The sequence below is a fragment of the Amia ocellicauda genome, unplaced genomic scaffold, assembly GCF_036373705.1.
Source record: "Amia ocellicauda isolate fAmiCal2 unplaced genomic scaffold, fAmiCal2.hap1 HAP1_SCAFFOLD_114, whole genome shotgun sequence".
NCBI classification, from domain to species: Eukaryota; Metazoa; Chordata; class Actinopteri; order Amiiformes; family Amiidae; genus Amia; species Amia ocellicauda.
The window spans coordinates 8,416-30,232 of NW_027102679.1; the positions used below are offsets into that span (position 1 = coordinate 8,416).

Below are 21,817 nucleotides of genomic sequence, written 5' to 3' on the forward strand. Positions count from 1 at the left end.
GGGTTCTGGGATGTTGTGGATTGCCTCTATGTTTCACATGAGAGGCACAATCCCTTTGGCAGTCAGTTGAAAACCCACAAAGTCAATGGCTGGTGCTGCAAATGTACACATCTCCCCATTGAGCGTCAGATGGTCTTCCTGGAGAGCGGTGAAAAGCCAGTGGAGATGTTCATTGTGGGCAGAGAGGTCAGGGGCATGGACCAGAATGTCATCCAGAAACACTGCGACCCCTTGGATCCCTGCCAGGACAGTGGTCATCACCTTCTGGAAACAGCAGGGGGCAGAGCTAAGCCCAAAGGGCATTCGTGTATACCTGAACACCTTGCGTGTGTGACAAGAGCTGTGAGATCTCGGCTGGCCAGGTGGAGGGGCACCTGGAGATAGCCCTGATGCAAGTCGAGCTTACTCCTCCGCTGTGGGCAAAGGGTATCTGTCTGGGATGACTGCCTTGATGACAGAGCGCAGATCAACACAGATGCGGAGCCCCCCGGACTTCTTTGTGGCGATGGCCAAGTTGGAGATCTAGGGTGCAGCATATACTGGCTGAATTATCCCTGATGATAAGCTGATCGCGTACGATCTGGTCCGAAGCACCCCGTAGTGGCACGATCTAGCCACATCCCTGAGGTTAGTCACGTAGCTTTGAATGGACTCACCCGGCCGCTGATGCCGTTTCCGTAGCTTGTATCACCGAAGGAGCACCCGCTGTCTCCCGGTGAAGTGCTGCCGTAGCAGGCTGACTGCCTCTTCCAATGTCTCAGCAGTGCCCAGGGTTCTTGGTGTGGGTGTCTTTTACCTAAAGTGTTTATTAGTTGTTGCTGTTATTTCAATGTGCACAGTGCACTATTTACTTTTGTATTGATTACTTAATCTATGGTTCCAACATGCACAGTGTATGTTTAAGTGCAATAAGTGTTCTGAGATGTGCACGATTTCAATGTCCGTGTATGGGGAACACTCACATTTCTTGTTGTGAGGTGGGGGGGCCTCTTCACCGGTCACTCGAAGGCTGATCTGACGTCCCATAGGCAAATGGGGCAGGATGTGTTGTCCTGGAGGAAAAGAATTCAATCAAAACAAAATTAACTTCAAAACCACTTTTACTGTCACTTTGTTTTAAATAGTATTAAAATAAATCAATATACAACTGTTTGCATATACAAGGCAATCATCTGCATAGAACATCGTAAAATATAAAAATATAGACATTACAAAAAAACGTCAGCTAATTTGAATGACAGACGGCTATTGCGCTAACACTTCCTATAACGGTCCTCAGCATAAATTCATGTATTGTCATGGTAACCATACACACTAAATAAACATTAAAATGTGAAACTAACGTGAAACAGCACTTGAATCAGTGAAAACAGGCTATAATTATTTAAAAACGACAGTTTACTTACAGACTTCTCTTTCCAAGGCCTGTTATATAAGAAAAGGTGGAGCTCATTCTCGCTGCTTCTCTTCAGATTCGTTTATAGCAGAAGGAGTCCTGCACTGGAAGTTAGCGGGATCCGCTGCAGTAGTAAAGTGTAGTGTAAAGAAACAAAACAATATAATACTATGTACAGACATATATACAGCTGTCAGAACAAGGGGGAACACTCACATTTCTTGCCGTGAGGTGGGGGGGCCTCTTCACTGGTCACTCGAAGGCTGATCTGACATCCCATCGGCAAATGGGGCAGGATGTGTTGTCCTGGAGGAGAAGAAATCAATCAAAACAAAATTAGTAGTGTCATCCTGTGCAGAGAGCAGTGAAGAAAACCCGCCACCCGCCAAACTTTTTAATTACCTGGATCAAAGTGTTTCAGAATTATAATATGACAGAAAAGGAAAGAGGAGCAACAAACACATGAATACACACACAGCCAGCTATTGCTCTTTATTCTGTACTCACTGGAACTCGAAAGCACAGTTGTGTTTCTGAACGCAGAGCGTCAGTGTGAGTGTGGTGTGGAGAGGAAAAGTCAATCGTTTAGACAAGTATATTGTATAAATTAGCTATAGATAGTTCTTATACATTTTGTATTTCGCGGTTGTGACCGGAAAACATTGCCACAAGGACGCTAATGTTAAGGCATTTTCATTGCAGCTCACATTGCAAAACTGCAATTGATGAAAATGTATAAAAAATTTAAAATAAAAACTTATTGGTCAGTCATTTACATCTGTAATTGCAAAATATTCCATTATGAAGCAAATAGTCAGAACCTTTATAGTTAATTTGAAATTGTGACAATAAACAGTTGTGATAATGTTGGGAAACAATAATACAAGAGTCTGACACGATGCGTGCGAGTTGACAGGTCTGCTATTATTATGCCATTTCCATACGGCTTCTAATAATGTAGATATTTATTTAACAAAGTGGTTGTGTTAGAGAAGTATTCATCAATTGCATCAATTACAACGTATTCATTTGTGTTGAAACGATTTGCGATAGAGACACGCATTTTCTGCTGCGTAGCGGAGATTCTGCTGAAGAGAAACGTGCAGTTTGTTTACAGTGCGTCTTTGCTGGCGTGCGGTATTGACCACTGGAAACAACATCACTGTCTGTCATCATTCCTAGAGATGATATATTTTTTACCCAGCCACAGACCGTGACTCTATGAATATCTAGCCAATCCAATGAAATCCTTTTAATGACGTGCAGAAACCCAGAGAAGGGAGTAGCACTGAAGAGGAAGAGGAGTATGAAGAGCAATAATGTGTCACCATATAACACCCCTTCTCATGTGTTGGTTTAGTGCGTTTATACAGATCCCCATTAGCTACCATGTTATTGCACATGTGATTGATTCATTTGAAAACGATGCTCCTGCCTCTACTAGCAAGTGTTATAATTCAAAACAATGCAATGATTTGATCAAAGACCTTATAACACTTGCAAATAGAAACTGTGTGGGAGCATCTTTTTCTATCCAGATCCTTTTCCCTCACAAACACACCTGTCTAGTCTATACAGGTGTGCAATTAGCTTTTGTTATGGTGATTGGTTAATTACCTGAATAAATGCAACGTCTTAACATGTTCACCACACATTTACGCACCCTCTTGTATTTTTGCTGAGGTTTTCCTTTGGCTGGTAAAAATACCAAGAGGCTGGTAAGTCTTTTCCTTCTACCAGACACAGTGGCTAGTGGCCAAAATAGTTAATTTTATCCCCTGGCAGAGAGTCATCGTATTTTTAAGGCACGCTCTACCGTGAAGTACAGTTGCAGTGAAATCAATCCCAGTACTCTGTATCCAACCACACAGACAGTCTAGGAATGAAGGGAGGGCTCACCTCTAGCCAGCGATCCACGCACTGCACGTGGTAGTCGTGTAGGCAGGGCAGGGTCCTCAGCTCCTCGTCCTCGTCGAAGTCCATCAGGCACACTTGACATCTGAAATACAGAACAGTATTGGACACAGCTCAGTCAGGGGACCAAACTCTGCTTAATTACGTACAACACATACTTGGTAGAACTGTGTGTATATTAATTCCAGCATATTAGATTGGGACCAGAGAAATGTGCCCATATAAGCTTATAACTACATTATTGCGATGCTCTCTTAGGTCAGTCTAAGCTGAGATTGTATTTTGGAGCAACATCTACAAACAGGGACTCCCAGGTCACTGGTCTCACAACTCTGCCTCTAGAAACAGATGCCTGGAAGTGAGTTTCATTAGATTTCACTGCGTCTAGAGACCCACGGTGAGGAGAACTTGCTCTGACTCAGCAATAGGCTCTAGGAGGGCAACTCACGCTGTCTTCCCTCCACTGTGGGCCGGATCGAACCGCTTGGTGGGCAGGAGTTCAATCTGCGATGCGTTCAGTCCCTCGTCTCCAAAGGCACCACCAGGTTCCAGATCGTCGTCTGAGCAGGAACAAGAGCACAAAGCCTGGTTTAAAGCACTGCGGGTTTGTAAAGCAAAGCGAAAAACAGCACACAGCAATATCTGAAATTACCCATAAAACAAGAATAAACTACAAATCTGCGGGGACCCTGCTCTAAAACATCTGTCTGACTCAGACACATCTCTGGCCTAAACCACCTGCTGAGAAACCACTTCTTACCCACGGGCAGGAATTCCCACTCCTGTACCCCAGGATCCTCTCCATCATTTGCTACAGGAACCAGGAGATACTGATCATGACCTCCCAGCTCCTGTCCGTCAGCTCCCACTGTGACCAGGAGATACTGATCATGACCCTCCAGCTCCTGTCCGTCAGCTCCCACAGTGACCAGGAGATACTGATCATGACCCTCCAGCTCCTGTCCGTCAGCTCCCACAGTGACCAGGAGATAGTCCTCATGTTCCCCAGGCTCTGGCGCATCGCCTTCTGATGAAGGGTCCACACTAACCTGAGAGGAGGGGCGGGAGGAGACAGGCGAGGTAGGGGGGTCCTGTCCGGGTTGTGCGCTCTGAGAGCTGCTCTGCTGCTGCTGCTGCTGCTGCTCTCTGTCCAGCTGTGGAAAACAACACATACATCAGCAAGCGCTACAGCACGAAACTGAGTTGTTCTCAGCGCCACCAGAAGGGGCACTGAATTGCTGAGCCAGGCACTGAGGATGGCAGCACTGACAGGACCTGTGTAGCGGCCACAAGCATCACAGCGCCTGCAGCAACGCCACTGACCTGCAGACGCTCTTCCTCCGTCTGAGCAGCGCGCACCACTGCCACAAACACCACATCTTCATCATCTTCAATCTCCTCCGCTTGTCCTACTTCCACCAGGAGGGGATCGCTGCTCCTGTGGAAGAAATCAGAGAAAGAGGGCAAGAGAGAGGGAGACAGAGAGTAGGAGGGAAAGAGGGAGGGAGAGAGGGAGTGAGAGGGTGAGAAAGAGGGAGATGTGGAGGTGGAGGGAGAGGGAGAGGTGGAGGTGTAGGGGGAGGGACAGGGGGAGGGAAAGGTGGAGGTGGAGGGAGAGGGAGAGGTGGAGGTGTAGGGGGAGGGACAGGGGGAGGGAAAAGTGGAGGTGAAGGGAGAGGTGGAGGTGTAGGGGGAGGGACAGGGGGAGGGAAAGGTGGAGGTGGAGGGAGAGGGAGAGGTGGAGGTGTAGGGGGAGGGGCAGGGAAAGGTGGAGGTGGAGGGAGAGGTGGAGGTGTAGGGGGAGGGGCAGGGGGAGGGAAAGGTGGAGGTGGAGGGAGAGGAAGAGGGAGAGGTGGAGGTGTAGGGGGAGGGACAGGGGGAGGGAAAGGTGGAGGTGGAGGGAGAGGGAGAGGGAGAGGTGGAGGTGTAGGGGGAGGGACAGGGGGAGGGAAAGGTGGAGGTGGAGGGAGAGGGAGAGGTGGAGGTGTAGGGGGAGGGAAAAGTGGAGGGGGAGGGAGAGGGAGAGGGGGAGAAAGCAGGGGCCGAGGTGGACAGGTCCGGTGTGGATGGTGCAGATTGAGCACTGGTCTCTCCACGGTCCGTCCTGTCTGCCTTCTGGCGCTTCCGCTTCTGTCATGTTGATTGTTTGAAAGAGAAGGAGAAGGAAATGGAAAAGCACACATTTAAAGTGTCCCATTAAAGCAGCTACATTTGTATGCTGTTGTTTTTCTCCAGCTGTGGGGTTTAATGTTGTTTAAACACTAGAAGAGCCGAGCCGGTCAATTTGACCGATTTGGTTATTCAAATTTGAATTACTGTGTTCCTAAATACACAGCGCATACCCATTCCTGACTTTTCCTAACTATATGTCCTAAACATGCCTACAGCGTTTTAGCTGCATAAACGCTAAAATAAATACGTTTATCTAGAATACATTTACCTAGAATAGCCAAAATTGGGTTATTCTGACCAGTCATTTACATACATAAGAAATCAAATATAACACATAATCCTGCCTTTCCTTTACAATGCAGTCAGTCTGGCGCTCAAGTGGCGATCTCTACCTGTCTACAGTATTTCATGTGCTTGAAAAACACACGCATTGTACAGCATTACAGGTGTGTTCTTACAATTGTAGTCAGATTGAGCGGATACAGTGATTACCCTGCAAATAGACATGGATTGGAAACGGAGACTGAAGAGAGCGCCTTTTGGAAATGCCGTGTATATGAACATGACTGATTCAGGGGACATCATTGATACTGGGAATGACAGATCATTCATGGGTTTGTGTCAGTGTTGTGAAAACATTGTGAGTGAAACACAGGTCCAAATGGCACCAAGTGTTTTTCCTCTACTGATCAAAACACGATTGCTACTGCACGTAGTACAGAGTGCAATAACGCAGACACACCGCACGCAAAATAATGATTCAGGGACATTATCAGCAGAGGAGCATTTATTGCGATGCTATACATTCGTGGAGCAGAAGTGTTCACCTGGACAGGGCTGTCAAAATGCAGTGTGAGGTACGAGCTCATGCAGGGAAAGTGCAGAAACTGTCCTGTGAGGACTGTACGAGCTGTCAGGTATGCAGGCTAAATATATACTCAATCGTTTCTTGAAATACAAAGCTACAGTGAATACAAGCACTGTATGTTGAAAACAAAGTTTACATGGTGTTGCAACTGTTTACTTTAGTGTACAATTATGTTTTGATAAACGCAATAGTTATTCTTCAACTAGAACATATTGCTTTTGAGCATGATTATTATATAAACAATATTTACGTTAACACTTGTTTCATTCCTTTATTGTATGCCGTTTTTGAGCTTTGTGCTTATTGTAGTCTGTATGGTTATTCATGTTTTGACTGCAGTGTGCACGTTTAGAAAAAGTGCTTTGTTATTCAGAGCAATAATATGATTTTTTTAGGATCATATATCAATTTAAATAATCCAGTTGTGCTATACAGATGTTGGATATGATGTTCATTTGCCTTTGATTGTCATATCACAGCTGCTAAAGAGCTGTCGGTTACAATGACCGGCTTTGGCGCTTGGTAGTTTCAAATGTCGGCACAACAGCCGAGTTTGATTTCAGCTCCGAAAAACAGATTCAATTTAAGATTCCCAAACTATAACTGTGAAATGAAAAACCTGAGAAGACCCATAAAGAGGAATGACAACGAGCACACAGATGGGTGTCACTCATCTGATAGACCTGCAGAGAAAACTATTCATTGCTGCTGCTGCTGATCAATCTGTTATCTGTGTACATTTCTGCAAATGCAGTACAAACCCTCAGAGGGGAAACCAGTGAACATGTTTTACACACACATTCACAATGAAACAAGACGGCCGAGCGGCCCTGTTTGTACTGTATGCTATAGGAGGCTACAGGACATTCAGAAATTCCTCACAGACACTGACCTTCCTACGCTCTTCCAACACCCCTCCATCAGGCCGCCTCTTACGATGTCTCGGGCTGCAGATAATGATCATTAAAAAGGCAGTAATTCACACATTAGACATGTTGCTCATATCTTCCCCTCATCGCACAAACAATCAACAGGGATTGTGACAGCAGGGGAGGAATAAGACTCCCGTTGCACAGCAGTTTGACACATTGCTCATTTTACAGCCTGCGGATCAGCTCATAAGAGGCCCTGGATATTGGTGCTGAATGGAGAGAAACTGAGGAGAAGTGCATACTGTATGTTGAGTTATATTGTCAAGTGTCATTTCTCGCTTCATCCATGTCATTATACACAAGTATTGAGCTGTGCAATAGTGATCTTTACATTGGGCCGCTGAAGGCGCTATATACCTCGGCGCTGCAGGAGGGAGGCCGCCGTGGGCCTCGGAGTCGCTGGCCGCACTCGACGAGTCGAGAAACGGCGTCCAGTCTGACATTATAGTCGCTCTAATCGCGTTGAATCGCAGCTAGTGCTTCTCAACAAAGGGCAAGCAGTGAAACTGTTTCATGGAGGAGGACAGGAGCAGATTGCGCTGAAAAACGACTCATATTTTGAATGTAAACATGTTTAAATACCTAGATCTTTATCATAGGGAATGACTAGTTTTGTTTCAGACGTTTATGTTTTTATGTTTCGTCGCTTGCATTGTGTTCAGTATCGAGTCACAGCCCGTGTGTGTATAAATGTTCAGTAAATAGAAACGCGACTCACCTCCAAAGAGAACCACATACGAGTGACGCGGCACACGCACGCCAGTGACGTCATGACGCAGCGTGATCAGTCCTGGGTGAGTTAATGCAGCTGCAGGTTATTTACAGTGTGAGTCGGTGTTTGAGTTGCCACCCGTCCCTTACAATACGGAATCGTCCCGTTATGGAGAGAACAATGTATTGAGTCAATACGGATGCGATTTGTTACTGTGAAGGAGCTGTAAGAATCTTGCTATATATAACATGAATGAACAATGCTTTGGTTAAACTATACATATGAACATTCGCGTCAATAAAGCTTATAATGAATAACACAAGTTTGGAACAGCACAATTGCATTATGATATTTGGCCACTAGATGGAACTATATGGAACTGTAACACATGACAAACAGCCTGAAGAACTGACAAGGTAACAGATAAGCTATTAACAGCGTCATAGTATAAGAGTATAAAATATTCTGAAACGTCCACCGAACAATGACATGAAATGAACATTGAAATGGCATAAGTCAGCCAGATGCAAAGTGCAAACAGTAAGTCTTGGTTGAGCTGAGGATGCCTCCCCAAAATACTCCCATAGGGCTCCTGAGGAGATTGAACATGCATTACAATGTCATGCACACAGCATGTTGTGAATTAGAAATGCTTCCCCCTGCGATGTATTAAACACAATTGCTGGCATACTAGGTGTATCTGTAGTTCTCACATTACAGTAATAATCTACCTGTTCGTTAGCCTAAATTCATGAATTACTTTGTAAATAGTCAAGCAGACCTGCATTTCTCAAACCCATTTTTTACAATGACAGACGCTTAGTTTTACACATTGTTGCCCCAGGCTTAGTCCTAGTCAGCAGCACCCCGTCATGTGCAGTCTGAAGTCCATCAGTCCACAAAGGTCCTGACCAGTGGCGTATGTAGGGGGGACCACGATGTTAATGGATGTTAATGATGGAGGGGTATCCTACATCGTCTATTAGAATATTAGTTAGATTCGAAAATTAGTGTCATATTTTAAGGTCAGCAGCAATTCAGAAGGGGTTTATTAGAACTTCAAATCAAACTTTGTACGACAACGTTGAGCCTCAACACTAAACCGGTTCCAATGGAAAAGTCAGCAGGTGTTTGACTCCTAAATGCTGTAATTTGGTGTGGAAGTACAGTCTTATTTAAAGGGTTCCACCATAAAATGATCACACCCTGAGAGTTTCCCACTCCTGTAAACCCCACAGAGTTCAAGTGGCACAATGAGCAAATAGGCACAGGCTTGATTGTGCTCTTAGACTGTTTCAGGTCTCTGTTTGTCCTATGATTATTCTCATCTGGTTCATATATACAGTTATAATAGTCCTTTATAATATACTGTGGCAAGAAAAAGTATGTGAACCTTTTGGAATCACCTGGATTTCTGCATAAATTTGTCATCAGATTTGATCTGATCTTCCACTAAGTCACAACCGTAGACATACACAGTCTGCTTAAACAAATAACACACACATCATTGTATTTGTCGTGTCTATATTGAATACATCATTTAAACATTGACAGTGCAGTGTGGAAAATTAAAGTAAGGTAATTCCAAAGGGTTCATAAAGGGTTTTCTTGCCACTGTATAGTGACCACCACATCTATAAAATCCCTTGATAACTTGTAACAAAAACAAATATATAAGAAAATGTCAAATGTAAAACACTGCACAGATCAATCTCATATGTTTTTCAACTAATCGCATGTTTTTCCAAAAGCACAAGAATGACATTTATTCACGTCCCATCAATCATTATTTTGTGCATCCTCCTTGACTGAGAGAACACTTTCTGTAGTCTTTTATTAGTTGCTGCCACTTGGGATGGATTTGTGATCCCTCCTACTTAATCGTTTGAAATAGGCAAATAAATAAAATGTTATGAATCTTTAACACTATGTATATGATAATACAGATGTGTTTTAAATATAATGTAACATCACAACGGCACTAATGTAGGACATATAAAACCAAAGCTTTACCATTGAATCGAATGTACTGAAAGGAATATCAGGAATCCTCTGGAGATCCTCTTTAGTGAAAGAGATTATTAAGTGAGATCAGTCCTCCTGGAACGAAAGGAATGTAAAGTCCTGAGGTGACCTTTCTAGAAGAGAGTTTTAAACATTGATAATCAGCAAAATGTCATCATATCAGCTATAACCTGGGAAATAGCCGGCGGGTACAACCAGGCCTAGATATCATGTGAGAAATATATGTATCACCTGAATTTAAAGATAGAGGAACCAAAAGCACAGCCTCAATCAGAAGAAGGGTATGAGATACAAATGCTGCTGCTACATTTTAATGTTAATCATTTTATGGGAGAAATAGCTCCTTTCACCATTTTTCTCATTTTAATGTGGATATCACATTCAAATCCTGCAGCCAAGTTTTTCCACATTCCTTTCATCATAATTTTAGTTTTAGTTTATCAATAAGCTTTATTTGTTACCAGTAAGAGATCCAAGTCTGAGCTGTCTTTAAATAAGTCAAAATCTCTACAAACTTTAGTTTTGTTTTGCTTCGGTTCTGTTCTGTTTCAATTGAGGCAAAATGTATAGTGCATGTACAGTATCTGCAAAAGATACATTTTTCAGTGTTTAATAGCAGAATCAGAACAGCAGAGGGCATATTTGGCTTTGAAAGTAACATATCTAGCTTAAGGAAGAAAGCACCATTGGAGGTCAGCTTTAATTGTTGGTTTTGGCATCACTGTGCATTCTTAATTGGCAAATTGCTTTCACAGCTTGAACTATCTACTGTATAGATTATCTGACTTGAAAAGGCTTTTACATCAGGGAGTAATTGGTGAGGATAACAAAGCACGCTCCTGGAAACTTAGAAAGCTATGCTGACTGTTTAACTAGTACAACCTTTAATAATTATTTGAACACGTGTGGGGGAAACATATTAACATCCTATCCTGCCTTTGTCCTTGGTGAGCTGTTACTCCTAACTTGGAGTTCAGCATTTCACATTCCTTTCTTGCAACGTATTATCTGCAAATTACCTTCCAATGCTGGCAATTTAGAGGTGAATGATTATTATTCATGAGTAATGAGTATAATATTGATGAGATGGGAAGGCTTAGTTTAGAATCCCAATGAAATCACTGCTAGTTATTAGAAATGACCATTCAGACACTGATTATAATATGTTAAAACCCCATGAGGGTATGTCCCAGAGGGGGTATAAAAGCTTTGTTCTATCTTAAAACTTTTGGGGAGCAGTGTCATGCTAGCCTAAAATCTTTTGAGTTCTGTGTAGCGCTGTCCCTCCCGAGCACGTAATCAATTCTGATTCGAACTCCCGTCTCCAGAACTCTCTTCCACCACACGCTCTTTGTTTCGGTAAATAATGTGGAAAAGTTCAACTACAGAGTTCAGATTGTTGTTACAAGAGTCTAAAGCATTTCAAATCAATGTTGAACTGGCATTATGAATATACTGTGTGCATATGTATGTATATATACAGTGCTTTTAGAAAGTCTACACCCCCTTGAACTTTGTATATTTTGTTGTGTCAGTGTAGGCCATTTTCAGACCACAAAACAAAACAGAATCTCCCAAAACAGGATTCTTTCTTGAGTTTCCTTCGTGCCAGATTTGTTTAGTGCTTGGGATATTGTTGTCACATCCATTAGACCAGTCTTGGCCATAAAAGCACAGAGCTCTTGCAAAGTTGCCATTGACCTCTTGGTAGCCTCTCAGTTCAGCCTTCTTTCTCATTCACCCAGTTTGGAGGGACGGCCTGATCTAGGCAGGGTCTTGGTGGTGCCACACACTTTCCACTTCTTAATAATAATCTTGACCGGCTCCAAGGAATACTCATGGCCTTTGATATTTTTTAAAGCCATCCACTGATCTGTGCCTTTCATCAACTTTGTCCCCGAGTTCTCTTGAAAGCTCCTTGGTGCTCACGGTTGAGTCTTTGCTTTGATTTGCACCAGCAAGCAGAGGGAACCTACAGGAACTGCTGAATTGATCCTGAAATCATGTGAATCACTAGAGTTTAACACAGGTGGAGGCCACTTAACTTGGCATTTAACTTGATTTATACAGGGTTCATTTCACATGCACAGGGCAAGAAGACTGTGCTAGGGCAGTTTAATCAAAGACACCACGAGGAACTGTACACAACGGGAATAAATATAATAAAACATACTAAAACCTGCCTTTAATATTCAGGGGGAATAAAACACTAAAATCCCCTAACAAAAGAAACGACAAAATTCTCTAATAAAAGCTATCCATTAGAAACTACATTTCCCCTTCCTGTGAACAAATGCACGGTATTTAATAAAGTGTTAAAATTGCCGAATCTGGGTCTCCTAATTTCAATCATCAATACTGGCTTTTTCAACAAGAATTCTTAATACAGTCGGCAACATTGGGATGGAAAAATTGATTTTACTTTGTCTTTGGAGTCCAGAAATTCAAGACAGCATTTTTGAACCAAAATTATTCCAAAAATTCAGTGAAATAGACATAAAACAAAGAAAAAAAAAACGAAACCAGTACTAATGAAAAAAAACTCGAAATAAAAGTAAAAATGGCCTTAGGCACAACGAAAACAGCACCACTGATTGCTAGTGACCCTTCCTGTTCAGCAGCAGAAAGAGAAGACCCCTTCGTGTCTGTTCGTACAGCATTTATACTCATTCCCCAGAAATGGAAGAGTCCACCCCCATTACAGAGGTAGGGAAGAAAGACAACAAAACAAACTCTCCATTTGTACAGAATCTATGCACAGCATCATCAACACGAATCATCATTTCTGTCAGGCTAATGGGATAATACCTTGCATGCAAACTTCCAAGTAATTATGTAGAGTATGCATCTTCTGGCACTTCGCTATAACGGCGTGATTTGAATAATCAACTCCTGCTGTTTATATGCGCGCATGTGTGTGTGGACTTGAAGGAGAGTTGGATTATTAGGTTAGATGGAGTTTAAATTCTAAAATATAGAAGAATTAACTAGACAGAGAAATAGAGATGGATAATGAGCAAAACTATTTACATCCAACTGTCCTCGTAACACACACACATACATTAACGGCGTTATGGTATACTGGGGTTTCAGTTTTAAACACGGCATGACAGCTCAAGCCCGTTCATCACATGTGTCTCCTATTGTATAAAATAAGCCTTAAGTGGAATTATCTTTGCCGTCTGCTCACACAAACTGCATGTGAGGACATATCTTATACTGTACAATAAGGAACAGCCCAAATACAAAATGAACTTGAATAAAGATACCTGTCAGGTCAGGACATACTGTATTGTGAAATCGTCTGGCAGTGTAACATTGTGACATCTTGTTTCACAGATGTGCTTAAAAGTCAGCAATGAAATAACTGAATCATCATGCATGCCACTTATTTAAAATTAATACTATTAATGCCAGAGTTACAGGTTTGTTCTTTGCTCCAGAGAAGAAGACAAGCAAGGCTCTTCAGATTGTGCCAAATCTCTTTTCTGCAGGAACATCTGCTCCAACTGGCTTGAAAAAGAAAAAGAGTGTGATGCTGCTCCAGTTTGTACATTATCTGAAATGTGTGTTTTGATGGATGAATATATTAAATCTTCAATTTAATTCAACAGCCCATTGATGTTTTCTGTGTGTTTGTTTTGCATCCTTAATTTTGTTCCTTTGATTTTATTCTTGCACTTGGTTAAGAAAGTATTTGTAAAATAAAGTTTTAAGAAAACATTATCTTGAGGGAATTAACCAATCTCTTGCTTCAAGAAAACAGGTAACTTGTTTTATTGGACTAATTTCTGGACACAAGAAATAATGTACATTCTGACTGGAATTGGCATAACCATGGGATGAGAATACATTTTTGAGCCAAGAAGAATTCAGCAAGAAAACAATTCTGGGCCCACGGATCTTCACAGAAGCCAAAATAATCTTGTAGTAAGACATGAGTTTTGGCAGTGTGGTACTTTGATTGATGGCATCTATTTCAATGACATCCATCTCATGCAAAAACAAACATCCAAACAGTTAGATTTTGCTTTATATTCAATAGATCTCCCTTGTTTTTCCAACAATCTGATTTCCGATAGCTTGAATAATCAGTCTGGATACAAGGATATTGTAGCCATGAAAACCAAAGCCACGTCAGTGCCTCAGAGGTGAGACACTGTGGCCAGCAGTGCTCCTGTTGAGCGATCACAATGAGAGCTGAATCAGATGTAACAGTCAGGTGTTCATAATGGATATCTGACCAATTCATTCCATGCAGCCCCTGTTTCTGTGATTGCTTGACAAATGGAACAAATGGTTTCTCCTAAAGATCTGTGGAGCCCCTCTCTTCTGAGGACATAAAGTTTAATGTAGTCCTGAGTTCCCCTACACGCTGTTATACAGTTGTTTGAATGAACAAATTCACGTTCAAACTGTGCCACTGTCATTCCTTGTGAGTAAGACGTTTTGCTCTGGCTCTAGCAGGTCAGTGACCGGTCACCGGTATTTAAGATTGTGTTATTTTCATAAAACTACACCATATCTGCTCAATCACTGTTACAAACACCATCACATTTTCTGAAAATTGGAGTAAAACAGTTTTGAGACCAAGATATACATTTCCCCTTTATTGAAATACAAGGTGATGCAGTGCTTTACTAGACACTATTAGTAATATACATTGCCTTACACTTGTAAACAGATTTTAAGGTATTGCTCCATTGTGTTCAGATTGAAAGTATGTTTTGTATTGCTTCAAAATTAACTTATGATTACCATCTTAAGGCAGAGTGACGCAGGACAAGGAACACTGTAGCTGGACAATGTTTATGCCAAGTCCTCACAAAAGTGTCCCAATTGGATCAACAGGCCTTAAGAAAACACTATAGTGTTGGTTGAGCCCTCATCCCACAATGCGTAAAACCATGCTGATGTATTTTACTATTGCCATACTTGGACAGTATGTTTTTGATGGTATCATTTGTGTGGGACAATAACTTTACGTCTATGTACACATACACATGCCTAATGGAAAATCAGACTGGGAAAAATGACAATGAGGAGTGGTGACAAAGAGTCAATATGTCCAAGGAACATCTTGAATATCTCTTAGAATAGGACTTCACCATTCCTGAAATATCACATCTGTTTTCTGTAACTGTGAATCATCCGGAGGAGAATGACACACTATGGATGGCCTGTAAAGGAAAGACACAGTGACATATCTGATGAGTCTGGTCATGGACATCAGTCCAGAAAATTTGCCTAAATGAAAATCAGACTGGGAGGGGGGAAAATAGGTCATGAATCATTTGTGCTAATGGCTGTAAAAAGCAGAATAGAAAAATGATGTGCTATGCATACTGTACTCACAGTAGGTTCAATAATTTAAATACAAAAATAAATGACTCTAACTGATTTCAAACACAGTATCCATACTACTAAGGAGGCCAATGTCAAAACATCTCAAAATAACAGGTGTTCAGGTTCTGCAGTGAATAAAATCAATATAATTTTCCTCTGGGTTTCCAAGACTAAGTTGCTGGGCTAAACCATTTCATATATCTGCTATATGTCCAATACTTCTTGGGGGAAACTAGCATTCACTGCAGACCTGTACAGTGTATAAAATGTACTAATTAGGAGAAGAACTGTGTCATCAAAATCAAGTCTTTCCGATGAAGTTTGAATAGATTAATACAATGGACTGGACCTGAAAGTCTGAAATGATTAAGTGAATCGGAAAACAAAACCTAAAATAACAATAATAATGTTTCAGAACTGTGCACCTATATATTCAGAAATTATTGCACATTATTATTCCTGACCATTGGCACACAACCTCCGAATAACAAAACAAAGCACAACTAATCATTTACATTATTACAGAAGGTATGCAGATTGACAGTTGACCAGATTGACAGTTTTTGTTCGTATTGTCTTTTAGATCCAATAACATAGGTTGCTGGAGTTCCTGCATTGACAGGAAATTGTCGGCTCATTCACACTCGAGTGCAGTCCGAGCTTAAAAACTGCTTTTTGTGTCGCTGGTGTCTTTTCTTGAACAGATTTTCTGCTGCCTGTGTGGTGCACGGCCTGCAGTTCCTGCACGAGCGGAAGATCGTATACAGGTAAGTTATCACACATCAGCCATTTGTACAATATACAAGCAAGAAAAAATCTAGTCTCACTGAGATCAAACCCAACCTAAACTATTCACCCACTGAATTTCTCTTAGATTTTGAAAATGATTTATTGTGACACTCACAAGTCCTCATAATAGAAGTCATGTCCTAAAATCAGTGCAGACATGTACCTGAATGCAACAAGTTTGAGAAATGTATGATTCTGTTCATTGTTGACAGGGGAATAGTTCTTGTGTTCCTGGCAGGCTCTGTCTATATTCTGCAATCCAAGTGATTATACTGTATTTTTATTCCAGGGACTTAAAGCTGGACAACTTGGTGCTTGACGCAGCTGGCTATGTCAAAATTGCAGACTTCGGTCTGTGTAAGGAAGGTACATTAAAATTCTTGATTTCCTAGTATATGTATAATTTAATTTTTTTTATTTGTATATTTAATTTACAATGTGATATTTTTCCGGAATCCTCTTAATTTTCCTTCCTAGGCATGGGCTATAAAGACCGAACTAGGACAGTGTGCGGCACCCCAGACTTTTACGCCCCAGAAGTCCTCACCAAATCATCGTACACCCGGGCAGTGGACTGGTGGGGGCTGGGTGTGGTCATCTTTCAGATGCTGGTTGGCGAGGTGGGTATTCTTAACAGAACTTCAAATTTAAGACTTCAGTTGGAAAAGTGTTAAACGTCTCCCGATAAGGCTGTAGTGTAGTCGGTCCACAAGCCAGTCACAGGGGTAACTGTTGCACTCTTTTAATCTGTCGAATCTCTGTGACTTTTGGCCAATTGTGTGCCACAGCTTGAGGCATTATCTGGACTTCAGGGAGCAAACTGCTCTTAGCGAAAGCTTTTATTGGTTCAGCCATTCAAGAGCCTCATATATAAGCTAATGCAGTATTAAAGTGAAAGCAGTAGGCCTCTGTTGAGGTAAGATCATGATCCTCTCGTGGTTTCATTATGATTAAAATGATTTCATTGAGTGCCATCAAGGCAAAGTTAAATCTATACCACCAAGGGCCAGGTAGGATTTCATTCAATCCTTGAGGACTTAATTAGACTTTTTGAAAACCTAACATTATAGTTGCAGAAGCTGAAACACATCAGTATTTTATTTCATACAGATCGCTCATGCACACACAACCGAAACACACCTTTATTGCCAGGTTACGATAGCAACTCCTTCAGGACGTTTTGTTAACCAGGTTTGGTTTTCAGTAGGATTCCATTATTGCAGACTTTGTGTCTATAATTGATCTGCTTTAATAAGTCATGTCTAAGTTGTGAATTGACTTTTTACAAGATCTGTGTGTGTGGCTTTTGCATTCCCGAATGCTCAGAATGTGAATATTGAAAGTTTGGGTCTGGAGTAACCCTTTAATGTGCTCTCCTCTCTTTCTTCTTGTGCCCATAGACTCCTTTCCCGGGTGAAAATAGAAACCAGGTGCTTCACAATATTGTGCACATGAAAGTGGACTATCCTGCGTTCCTCTTGTCAGAGTCCATCTTCATCATGAAAAAGGTCTGTATGCCAGGGTTATTTATTGTTGAGACACGTTTTTCCTCCAGTCTGTCCCTCGGTATCTTGCTACCAACCATAGTGAATGGATGTCACTGTTATTTAAATGTTACACAATTGGAGGAATACCCAGTGACTGTGCAGCAGTGGAGCGAGGCTCACAATAACAATGCACAAACGCTCATTTGCACTTCAAATTATGAGAACTTATTTTTAACATCATGTTTCAACTTTAAGTCCATTGATGGAGAATAACGTGCGTCTCCTTCTTGTTTTGAATCCTCTGCAGCTCATGAAGAAAAATCCCAGCAAGCGCCTTGGAGCCAGTAAACGCGGTGCAGAGGAAGTAAAGAAGCATCCCTTCTTCAGAGTACGTTGGCGGACACGTCCGTTTTATGGCCGCTCTTTTACATAAAGGTCGCGCCACTTTATCCTTTATCCATTTCTTTCTTCCTTCTCTTTTCAGAGTGTGGATTGGCAAGGGCTTCTGGAAAAGAAGGTGAAGCCTCCCTTCGTACCCACCCTTAAAGGCAGTGCGGACGTCAGTAATTTTGACATAGCTTTTACTGCAGAAGCCCCAGTCCTGACTCCGCCCATCTGAGGGGCTCCTCCTCCGGCTTGCGCTGCACTACAGCCCGCCGAAGCATCTCGGTGCTTGGAGTTCTGACCGCTGCCCACACCGGCCGGTGCTGACCGGCCTCACGCATGGACTCTCCTCTGGCGCTGCGCCTCACCCGTCTGCTCACGTGAAACCCCCGAAGCACAGCGATGCTCTACCAGCTGTCACTGAAAGTCGTTTTGAAGATGAAAAACTGAGCTCAAAATCTCCTTGAAAGCAGGCGGATTTGGACTAATCAGACATCTTTGTTTCCCAAACACACATCACTATGGAACACATCCGGAGAAAAATCACACATCAACCGACATTTAGATCACTGAACGGTCGCTGCTCCATTGCTATCATAACTGGCATAGTTGCACAAATCCACAAAAGAGTTTCCAGAACTGGAGAGGTACTGAATTTCACTGCGACTGACAGAGCATCTAGGACCTGTTTTAGTGACATATCAACTAGCCGGTGCCCAATATGCCTTCCAGCGCATCATAAATGCAGGGACCATGATAGAAGACCTTTGAATCTAGTTGTTTAACTCAGAAAGAATTTAAAAAAATGTCATTAAATATAATTTACATCACATACACACAGAGAAAATCACCACTTGAAGATGCACGGCTTCCCCTGTAATGTCTCTAGTATTTACAGGCAGGCCTCATCATTAACCTTAATGTACACACTCTGTATGAGCATAGTTAACTTTTAAACTGTCTTACAACCTCTGTTTTATTATTTCAAAATGTCTTTATCAAATACTGTTCCTTAAATATAAACATGTGGTGTAATAACCTTAATGCAGGTGTTCCCAAACCGGTCCTGGGGGACCCCCTACCCTCCTGGTTTTTGTTCCAACCAAGCTCTCAATTACTTAATTGAACCTTAACTGAAGTAACAATCTGCTTAGATTTTACTTTTTAAATTGTGTAAGAAAGTATTTGTTTCTTCAATATGATTTTTAATATAATTCTATACCTAACTTAAAACCCCTACTGTTTAAAATAATTAAAAGTCTCCAATTTAGGAAATTATTAGTTCAATTAAGGGTTCAATTAAGTAATTGAGAGTTCGGTTGGAACAAGAACCAGCAGGGTAGGGGGTCCCCCAGGACCGGTTTGGGAACCACTGCCTTAATGTATACAGTGAGGTAGTCAAAACCCCCAACAACAGTTAAACTCTGTAAAACATAAATAAACAAATGAAAACATACACCTCAAGGCAGTGGTTTCAGGCTTTCATTTGTCACCCGTTTGAATTTACTGCAGGTATATCTGTCTGTACAGGTCGCTGTTGTTTTTTTTTGTTTAGATTCATGAATGGTTTGATTCCTGGTTGTACAGATGTATTAAAGAAAAAATATATGTATTTTAAAAAAGTTGTTGATTTATTTTGTGAAAACATGGCTTATTAAAAGGGAGGGGGTTTGGAAAATTTGAAATGCATACAAGACAGCCGGCCACAGCCAATGAAAATTCCCCCAAAAATTCAGTAAGTCAGTATAAATGACCCGACGCAGCCCCGGGGCAGATCCAGACAGGCCAGCCTGTGCCAAAGCATCGAGGCAACCAGAGTGTTTATAACAAGAACCCTCCCCTATAGGACAACTGCAGCAAATGTCATCTCCAGCTCTGCTGCCTCTTTAACATCGTCCACCAACCCCTCCCAGTCCTTCTGTTCCCACTGCGGCCCCCCAGGAACACCCCCAGCACCCCCATGCCAGTTCTCTCAATGCAGCTGTTCTGGCCAAACAGGGGCACCTACTCCACTCCACCGACCCAGCAGGAAAGAGGTGCAATTCCCCCAGTTCTCCTTAGCAGAAGAAACCTGTCAAAATACAGTGAGGGAAAAAAGTATTTGATCCCCTGCTGATTTTGTACGTTTGCCCACTGACAAAGAAATGATCAGTCTATTATTTTAATGGTAGGTGTATTTTAACAGTGAGAGACAGAATAACAACAACAAAATCCAGAAAAACGCATTTCAAAAAAGTTATAAATTGATTTGCATGTTAATGAGGGAAATAAGTATTTGATCCCCTATCAATCAGCAAGATTTCTGGCTCCCAGGTGTCTTTTATACAGGTAACGAGCTGAGATTAGGGGCACTCTCTTAAAGGGAGTGCTCCTAATCTCAGCTCGTTACCTGTATAAAAGACACCTGTCCACAGAAGCAATCAAACAATCAGATTCCAAACTCTCCACCATGGCCAAGACCAAAGAGCTGTCCAAGGATGTCAGGGACAAGATTGTAGACCTACACAAGGGTGGAATGGGCTACAAGACCATCGCCAAGCAGCTTGGTGAGAAGGTGACAATAGTTGGTGCGATTATTCACAAATGGAAGAAACACAAAATAACTGTCAGTCTCCCTCGGTCTGGGGCTCCATGCAAGATCTCACCTCGTGGAGTTTCAATGATCATGAGAACGGTGAGGAATCAGCCCAGAACTACACGGGAGGATCTTGTTAATGATCTCAAGGCAGCTGGGACCATAGTCACCAAGAAAACAATTGGTAACACACTACGCCGTGAAGGACTGAAATCCTGCAGCGCCCGCAAGGTCCCCCTCCTCAAGAAAGCACATGTACAGGCCCGTCTGAAGTTTGCCAACATCTGAATGATTCAGAGGAGAACTGGGTAAAAGTGTTGTGGTCAGATGAGACCAAAATCAAGCTCTTTGGCATCAACTCAACTCGCCGTGTTTGTAGGAGGAGGAATGACCCCAAGAACACCATCCCCACCGTCAAACATGGAGGTGGAAACATTATGTTTTGGGGTTTTTTTTCTGCTAAGGGGACAGGACAACTGCACCGCATCAAAGGGACGATGGATGGGGCATGTACCGTCAAATCTTGGACGAGAACCTCCTTCCCTCAGCCAGGGCTTTGAAAATGGGTCGTGGATGGTATTCCAGCATGACAATAACCCAAAACACACAGCCAAGGCAACAAAGGAGTGGCTCAAGAAGAAGCACATTAAGGTCCTGGAGTGGCCTAGCCAGTCTCCAGACCTTAATCCCATAGAAAATCTGTGGAGGGAGCTGAAGGTTTGAGTTGCCAAACGTCAGCCTCGAAACCTTAATGACTTGGAGAGGATCTGCAAAGAGGAGTAGGACAAAATCCCTCCTGAGATGTGTGCAAACCTGGTGGCCAACTACAAGAAACGTCTGACCTCTGTGATTGCCAACAAGGGTGTTGCCACCAAGTACTAAGTCGAAGGGGTCAAATACTTATTTCCCTCATTAACATGCAAATCAATTGATTACTTTTTTTAAATTCATTTTTCTGGATTTTTTTGTTGTTATTCTGTCTCTCACTGTTAAAATACACCTGCCATTAAAATTATAGACTGATCATTTCTTTGTCAGTGGGCAAACGTACAAAATCAGCAGGGGATCAAATACTCTTTTCCCCCACTGTATATCTAAGCTGTCCTTCACCGCTTCAGGTTGAGAAGTAATAAAAAGTCAGATCATTAGCATCAGCTGACACTTTGAGAGGAGAAGCAGTGGGCACAGAGGGCAGGGCCAGGCTGGTTAAATGGGTA

At 42.2% G+C, this 21,817-nt stretch overlaps 1 long non-coding RNA gene across 1 annotated transcript; it reads right to left on the minus strand.

Moving 5' to 3' along the window:
• Positions 1-662: 662 nt before the first annotated feature.
• On the minus strand, positions 663-1,514 carry LOC136721323 (uncharacterized). The gene is made up of 3 exons (XR_010805883.1): positions 1,407-1,514; positions 963-1,052; positions 663-796 (listed from the first exon to the last, which is right to left on the minus strand). It is a non-coding gene; the product is annotated as an uncharacterized LOC136721323 (long non-coding RNA).
• Positions 1,515-21,817: the final 20,303 nt, after the last annotated feature.